The sequence below is a fragment of the Psittacula echo genome, assembly GCF_963264785.1.
Source record: "Psittacula echo genome assembly, chromosome: 7".
NCBI lineage: Eukaryota > Metazoa > Chordata > Aves > Psittaciformes > Psittacidae > Psittacula > Psittacula echo.
In genome coordinates this window covers 56,859,296-56,868,252 of record NC_137740.1, presented here as the reverse complement: position 1 = coordinate 56,868,252, position 8,957 = coordinate 56,859,296, and positions in this window count along the sequence as shown.

The window sequence follows — 8,957 nt, the reverse complement described above, 5'->3', positions numbered from 1 at the left end:
GTCGGGCGTCGTCCGGAGAAAGGGGGTCCCGCCGGGCAGCGCCGGTGTCCTCGGTCACTGGGGAGAGGCGGCGGCGACGAACGGCACCGCTCCCAACTCCAGCTCCGCCTCGCGCGGGGAGGGGGGGAGCCGCGGAGGAGGCTGGGAGAGGGGCGGGGCCGGCTGAGGGGAGGGGGAGAGGCCGCGGCGCCACGCGCAGCCCCCACGGACGCGGAGGAGGGGCAGCGCGTCCAGGGCGGCCGCGCAGTTACCCGTTACCGAGGGGGGAAGGCAGCTGCGGAGTCACGGGTCTCTGTATCCCGCCCGGCGGCGAGACCTCCCCAGGGAAACGCTGACTCACAGCCGGGAGAGAGGCGGGAGGCCCCCACCCTGCACACCTGGCACGGTGGCAGGAGGAGAAACAAACCCGGAAGCGTTTGTGTTTTAATGCCACAGGTGTGTTCGTAAATCACAGCTGAGAAGTTGGGAGGGGACACCCCGCGAAAAATACACTATTTTTGATAGAGCGCTTGTCCGAATCGTACCGTTTAGAACCGGGAGTTTCCTCACCAACTAGAAATGGAGGGGTGTTAAAGCCTCGTAAAATAAGACTTTTTCCACCAAAGTGTCTGTTACGAAGCAAAGCCACCCAAATTTTTCCTCTCACATTTTCCCCCTCATTCCTACTTAAAATACCTTTTTATAGGCTACAATAAAACCTCAGTGAAAACACTGATTTCTTAAGTCTCCATGAAACAAAAATTATTTAAATCCACTAATTTTTTCATTTCCAAGTCACCTTTCAGGTCATGTTCCTTTGCATCACGCTTAATTTAGTCCTATTTTCCATATGAAAGGGAAATGCAAGTTCTTCTAGACAGGTATAGAATTATGGAATTAGAATATATCAAAATAAGCAGATGAGATCACAGATCAGCCATGTAATTTCTGGAGAGAAATGTTTAAACTACATGAGAAATGCACTTGGGTTCTGTGGGGATCCACAAAGTGAATGTGTGCCACATGCTGTGGTAGCCACATGTATGTTTTAGCAAGCCAGTGGTCATAAACCCCTAATTTTTAGAGTTTGAAGATTAAGTTCCATACTTGGCACACTTTATTGACCTCTGACACATCAACTCAGTTTGCAGACTGCCTGCATGACAGAAAGCTTAACATGAGCCAGCTTCAGTGTGCGCTCGCAGCCCAGAAAGCCAACCGTAACCTGGGCTGCATCAAAAGGAGCGTGACCAGCAGGTCGAAGGAGGTGATCCTGCCCCTCTACTCTGCTCTCGTGAGACCTCACTTGGAGTATTGTGTGCAGTTCTGGTGTCCTCAACATAAAAAGGACATGGAACTGTTGGAACAAGTCCAGAGGAGGGCCACGAGGATGATCAGGGGACTGGAGCACCTCCCATATGGAGACAGGCTGAGAAAGTTGGGGCTGTTCAGCCTGGAGAAGAGAAGGCTGCGTGGAGACCTCATAGCAGCCTTCCAGTATCTGAAGGGGGCCTACAAGGATGCTGGGGATGGACTATTCATCAGGGACTGTAGTGACAGGACAAGGGGTAACGGGTTCAAACTTAAACAGGGGAAGTTTAGATTGGATATAAGGAAGAAATTCTTTACTGTGAGGGTGGTGAGGCACTGGAATGGGTTGCCCAGGGAGGTTGTGAATGCTCCATCCCTGGCGGTGTTCAAGGCCAGGTTGGACAGAGCCTTGGGGGACATGGTCTAGTGAGAGTCATCCCTGGCCTGTGGCTGGCCGTTGGAACTAGATGATCTTAAGGTCCTTTCCAACCCAAACCATTCTGTGATTCTATGATAATATTCACCAAGCAGAACACATGTTGAAGATTCAGGTAATGAAGCAGAAATCAATAAATTATAAAAATGATGACTAAACATGTATTTGAATTCACTCGACTGAACATGCCTTTCAGGATTAGGAAAAATAATTTCCATTAAATGCTGTAGGCTGCAGTTGATGTTTTACTTAAGCTACCAGTTCACCACATACCATTATATGATTCTTCAAAAAACATCATCACATCATATAACGAGATAACCTGGTTCAAAACATAATTAGAGGAAAAATTAAAACAATTTTCTCATTTCATATGCTTTTTATATGCATATAAGATTTCTCATTTTATATGCTCTCTTAAATTAATACCTATGCTGTAACTTGCTGCATATCATTTTAGAAACAGGGGTTTCCAAAATCTTTAATCCCACATTAATCTACATTCTACTGGGTCCTAGCAAAGGTTTGCACCAATGATCTGGGCAGCTTTTGGAGGCCTGATTTGTAATTTTATTTTTTATTAAAAGCATAATTTTGAGAAACAGATACACATTGAACCTTTAAACACCAAGGGTGAGAGTCCTGACCATTTAAATGATTTGGCGATTTGCTACTGGCTTCAGGAGAGCCATGATCTTTCAGACTGCTTCAGAAAACCTCATCTTCCCAATTGTTTCATCTTAGATACCTAGAAATGAACCCTAAAAAATAACTTTTGAGTTAGAACTTTCAAACTTAGAAGCCCCAATAGAGCATTGAAAATTAATCTACTGGAAAATTGATTCTAAATTCTAGATCTATGGATCCAGAAGCTTTGAAAGCCAGACACTTGGCACTCAAATTTAAAATACTGGCCTTTCCTTGCATGAAACATACAGCAAGAGAGTTTCAACATGCAATACATATTTATTTGTGGTTGGTTGATTGATACCTGAACCCTCAGGTTCTTTCACTTAACTGTAATTTAAGAATTAACTAATTACTCCAATTTCTGCAATATGTGCAAGGCCAACATTCTCAACATGTCAACATGTCAACATTCTCAACATGTCAGGATTTGTTTTCAGTTCAGAGCAATATAACAAAATTGAATGTTTTATGGTGATCTCTAGCCACTAGCTTCTAGGAGAAGGAAACTGCAGCCTGTATCACAGGTACATAAATACAGTACTTAGCTTCTCAGTAATGCTTAAAAAGCCTAATTCTAGTTAATGAGAGGTCTTCCCAGGACAAACAGGATTTCTTCTTTCCATGCAGCTCTCTTCAGGAAAGATCTTCACAAGCCCTAGGGTAAAGCAAACATCAGGAACTGAACGATGTTGCAGAAGGACTGGGTAACTCCACAACCTCCAGAACAAGTTGAGAGGTTGCTCCAAAATACCATGTAAAACAGGATAGTTGTTAGCAAGCAGCCTCTGGGCTATACCTACCTTTTAATAGCATATGCAGGCTATAAAGAGGAGCAATCAAAAGATATTACTGAACTGGCTTTGAACTAGCTAGCACCGGAATAAGAAACTGTATCATTGCATTAGAGCACTACTGCAGTCTGGCTAATTATTCCTGTTCAGAGGTTAACAATTAGACTTAGGAAATAAGGCTGATTAGGCCAGAAGCTGTACAGATTAGCACAGCATTTCTGGGACCCAGCCTAAGTGTTTCCGCATGGAAGCATGATGAGCCATTTAGCCATATTGGGTCATTCACAACTAGCTCAGATCTTGGACCTTCATTGTACAACACTGCTAGAGAATTAGGACAAATTCTGACTCAGAGGATACAGTTCACAATTATCTGAGATAGCTCTGATAGCCATTATTTCTTCAGGTAAAGTAAATGAAACAGATTTGGAAGAGTTGAACAATGTATATACACGATAAGGAAATGGAGGAATGACTGCTTCCAATATTCCTGGAAAGGCAGTAAGTATTTAATCATCTAATCGGGACATAGTACAACTTTATAAAACCCCTAATGTAAGCTTTTAAAATCTGTGTGATATAGGATAAAAACCTTCATAATGCCTTTTATACAGCTTTCATATTACAGGATTAAAAAAAAAGTCCAGTGCAAATCCTATTTCTTGCCAACAGATTTCAGTGGCATTATTAGCATTTGAATTGAAATGTGGGCATGACTGTTTTCAAGATTGGTTTCTGATTTTTGGTTCGCTTTCAACCTGTACTTCCTCCAAACCCAGAACTGTGTTTATATATATATATATGTATGTATCAGGTACGTACACAGAGATGTGCATTTCACCTTTAAGCTATGAGCCACCTCTTCTTCAGCAGAGAAGATCATAGCTCATTACAACAAGAAACTGCAAAGGTAACTGATAGTTGAAAAGCACTTATCTAAGTTACCACGGAACCTGGAATTCATAAGCAATATATTAAGACCATGTGATCAAATCAAATTTGAACTCATTAAAAATAAAACAGAAGTCTTAGCAGCGTAACACCATTTAGCTTAGCAAGAAGTCTGACATCAGCCACCATTAGGTCCTTTACTTGCTTAAGTACACTCTTGCTTTTGGAGATCCCATGTATATCCTGAGCTACGCTCTCCTCCAGTTTAGCAGTTCAGGATGTGAAATGACCTAGCTGTAAGATGACGGGAAGAGTCTACTGCCTCTCTGCAGGATATTGCTGGAAATGTTATAATTAATCACTTATAAATTTGACATTGCTTCCATTATCAGAGATTGCAACTGGCCTAAAGCCTAGAAGTAATTAAAGTATTACCATTCATGATGGTACAATTTTTATTAAAATATTTATTTTTAAAAATATTAAAAAGATTTTTATTCTTTTAGCCACATCCTTAAAAATGTCAGTCTCAGGGTGGTGGTGCTGGGAATCAAACCAATACAATAAAAAAGGCTCACTAAAGAGACTCAAGAACACATAAAAGACATTTAAGTAATTTTGACACACAGCAAAGGCTTTGTGATAGACTGGATTGTTCCAGTATCCTTGGAAATCATTACCATTTTATGGAAGATGATGACAACTTATTTTTAGCTTAGAAAAGTTACTGTTACATTTAGCTGTTTTCCCCATCACTGACTAATTAAGGCAGGCTTTAAAAAGAAAGCTGCCTGACTTTATTTTTAGACTGAATCCACATCATTGCAGTGATCACAACAGTTATGTACTCTGCTAATTCTGTTCACTTCTCAACAGAATTCGAGTTTACAAGCGTACCTATGAATATTATCTTGGCAGAACAAGTCTGTGTGATTAATGTGGAGTGGCAGAAAAGCCGTCTGGCACTCCCTGTGGGCACACTTTCTAAAGAGCAAAGCAGCTTAGCTTTCCATTGCCACAAAAATCAGCAGGACCTAACAAATTACTTCCAAATATCTCTTTCTCAGCGTGAGGTGCCATTAATCCTTTTCTCCTCTAGCCAGCAGTCTCTCCATCATATTAAAATTGGACTTTTACTCCACAAAGAAAATAAAGCATTCCAAACCCCATAATATTACCTCTTTTTGCTTCAAAACCAAAAGAATTTTGGTCTCTCCCCCCTTTTACACATGTATTTCTCCCATCACCAGCACTTTAACTGCTCTAATTTTAAAAAATACTGATGTTTCTAAGGCTTCCATGTGATGTAATCATTACTTTACAGCTCAGGAAATAGTTTGAGACAGAAGAAAAGGTGTCTTCACACTTCAGATTGTGCCATCTTCTCCACAGACCTCCTCTGTCTCCTAGAGGCTGGCTATTTAACCATCACCAGCACAGCAGGCAAAGGTTTTGTATCAGTGCATCTGACTAGGTGCTTACTTCCACAGGGTTCCTGTTTCAACTGTTAGGCAAAATAAATTCACAGTTTTACTCTGAGTACTGATTTTTTTGGATTTATTTATTTATAAAGCAGGAAACTGCATTAGTTACACCACACCACCTCTGCTTCCAGGCAGAAGGAAAACTGCACATAGCGCAGCCTCTGCCACTGCTTCGTGTGTTCTCATTTTTTCTCCTATCTCTGAATTTTTGTGGTAAGAATGGTACACCCCATCTTTCCAGTCTGTACTGAAACACATTTCATATAGGAAGAGAAAGGTATGTTTCTTCTTTCTCTCTCATCTCAGCAAGCAAAACAGAAAGACATCACCAGTGACTGGATAACAGAACTGAAAGGTTACTTAAACCAGCTTATAGGAGGAAAATGAGAACTTCCATCTGCTTGTATGAAATATCCTGTATTCACTTTTTTTGCCTGTACTATAGCCAACAGCACATCTTTCCATGCCATATGTAGCAGAAGAAATGTGGTGTCAATCAGCATCAACTATCAATATTAGAAATACCAACAAGCTCTTATTTCACAGGAATTTGCAAGACTATCACATGGTAACTCAGCATATCTTTTCTATAATAAACAACTGCATCCCAAGCTGGAGCCTCAACAATTACAAAGGATCAAGGAAGACCCATAAATCATGATATCAAAATATGCTTTTCAACTCTATCTGCTTGAACACTATGAATCCATTTGCTTTCCTTGCACATACTTTCAGAATTCTATCAAAATGTAAAAATAAATGCCAAGGGTTTGCTACTTTAGTTTCTGATATCTCCAGTTCACCTAGCCAGTATTCTCTGTTATCCCACCAAGCCCATCCACGAACATTTCCTTACAGTAAAAGAACACAGAGCTGTACCTAACATGCAGTTATGTACAGCTATAGTGAATTCCAATAGCCACCATTTTAATTAGTGTATTATCTACAGGCATAAAGATTATTAGTTTAAAGATAATAACCAAAGACTTGAATAGTAACTGCTTTCTGCATTGATTAGTTAGCAGCTTTCAAGCAGAGCATATGGATTGACATACTGCATCAATATTGAAAGATAGTCTGTCATGGTATTAATTCAAGCTGTAACAAAATGAATAGTGGATGAATGTGTGGCTAAGGATCAGCACCACTCATTTTCAGACTTGGAAGTATTTCACTATCATCTGACTTTGAATTATGATCAGAAACACAACTGTATATGCAGTTGTGCAAAATCTGCCTTAACACTTGAACGTGATCAGTATCCTGGGTTACTGGCTAATCTCATTGAAGGAGCTGTGGCAATTCATCAACCGGTTTTCCGTTACAACAGACTGTAAGGTTCAGTTAACAGGTATCAGTAGTTAAAACACACCCAGCCGAAACCCGTTTTCTGACCGTGACAGCCGCCTGCTGGCAAGGGAAAGAACAAGCAGTGTAACAATACCAACACGTTTCTGCTGTAATCAATCAGATCTTATTTCAGTGGGTGAGGTATGAGTTACACTAATTTGCAACCGAAGCTGCCAAGGATCCCTCTATTGTCCTACCTTCCATACAACCGCAGGGGCTGACTTCTCTCCTTTAAAGGATTTCACCTCTGTGGTTTAATTTCATGTGTCCCTCCCTTGTTATTTTTACTCCTCATGAGAAAGTGGATATCCACATTGCAGAATACCACACTTAACTTCTGCATGAAAAAGCTGTCAAAGGATCACAGTCTTGAAGGAAACTCAAAAGTAATTCACGTACCCAAGATAAGTCTCTCCATCCCGCTAATCATCACTTTAAAAGAACAGGAATTGCTAAATAAATCAGCAATGGGAATGATAACAATGTCTATAGAACAGATATCCCACTAAGCAAATCAATTACCTGACTGTGTCTCCCTCTCACACTGATAGCTACAACCCCATTTATCATTCTTATTTGTTCCAAGTGAGATTGTGATCAGAGACAAACTGCAGTTTCCAAGTAACCTAAAGGTTAGCAAAACCAAATTTTCAAGTTAATTCCAAAGAAACAAAAATAAAGAAACAACTTGTATAAAAAGCAAGTTTATTTCTGTGATATCGCGTTTTTGGAGACCTATTTAACTACGCTTGAAGACTAGTTCTTTGGGCTTCAAAGGCAGATAAAATCTAGCAAGTAGCCAAGTGAATCCTAGTAAGTCTTTCCCTTTGAGAAAAGGTGAGATGCGAAGGTAAGAATACACATAATTTCTCAAGACTCTTCTTTTCTCCCCCTAACACACTCATCTTGTAGAAGCCAGGGCTTTTTCTCATTGGATTTACCACTACCTATGGTAGTGTTCTCCTTATGTTCAGATCTCCTCAGTTGAAAATGAAATGCACAGAATATGAGGGTTCAGTTGTGCTGCTACTACCTTTTGTCTCCGAAAAGAAGCCAGTCACCATCTCCTATGACCTCTTCTAACACTAAATAATTGCACAATTTTCAGCACCAAGTAAAAATATTGACTGAGTTTGAAGACTCAAGTGTGCCTTGGGGTTGGAACACATATACCACTGAGGCAGGTGGCAAAAATACATCTGAACACAAACTCATTAGGGGGAAAAAAAGAAAATCCTTTTGAGCATTCAGAAGCTTTATTCTGTGTTCATGAAGGAGAAACTTCTAAAATAAGCTATTGTAACACAATCAATACCAGAGATTTCAGTTTAGGGCAGCATCCAATTCTCGTGATTAGAGGAAAATCACAATTAAAGCAATCAATTACATGCCCTCCAAGCTTGTCTGCTACTATAGTCCTTCCTGCAGGACTATGTGATTCATGCTCTAAATTCTTTCCATCTACGAAGTCAGTTCATCATTTTACTGGGAGAAAAGTTTGAGCGGTGAATTTTGCCCCAGAACATCAATTTACGCTTTTTAAATAGGTACAATTACGTTCTTCAACATTTTGGAGAAGATAACTCCCAAAGAGCAGTGACAGTTTAGTCCCATGTTTTCACATTCTGCAGACTGAACAAATACCTTTTTCACATTCATCAAAAATTGCCCCTTTCATTTTAATGATACAAAGCATTAAGATACACTGATTTTGTTTAAATCCTTAGTTTTATATTTTATTTAGAACTATATTCTTAAAACCATTTTGTAAGCATCTCAAACTGTAAGACTTTTGTAGAATTGAAAACATGTTTGTAGCAGGTTCAAGTTTCAAAACATTAGAACATACTGAAAACAAGAAAAGAAGTTAAGGGTAATAAGTTTAACTGCATACAATTTACCCAGCAATCCAGACAAACTACCACTGAAATACCATCAGAGAATATGGAAGATGTATGTAAGTACATTTTTAAGAAGGAACTGTCTGTATTTAAGATTTCAATTTTACCTGCCTGGAAAATAATT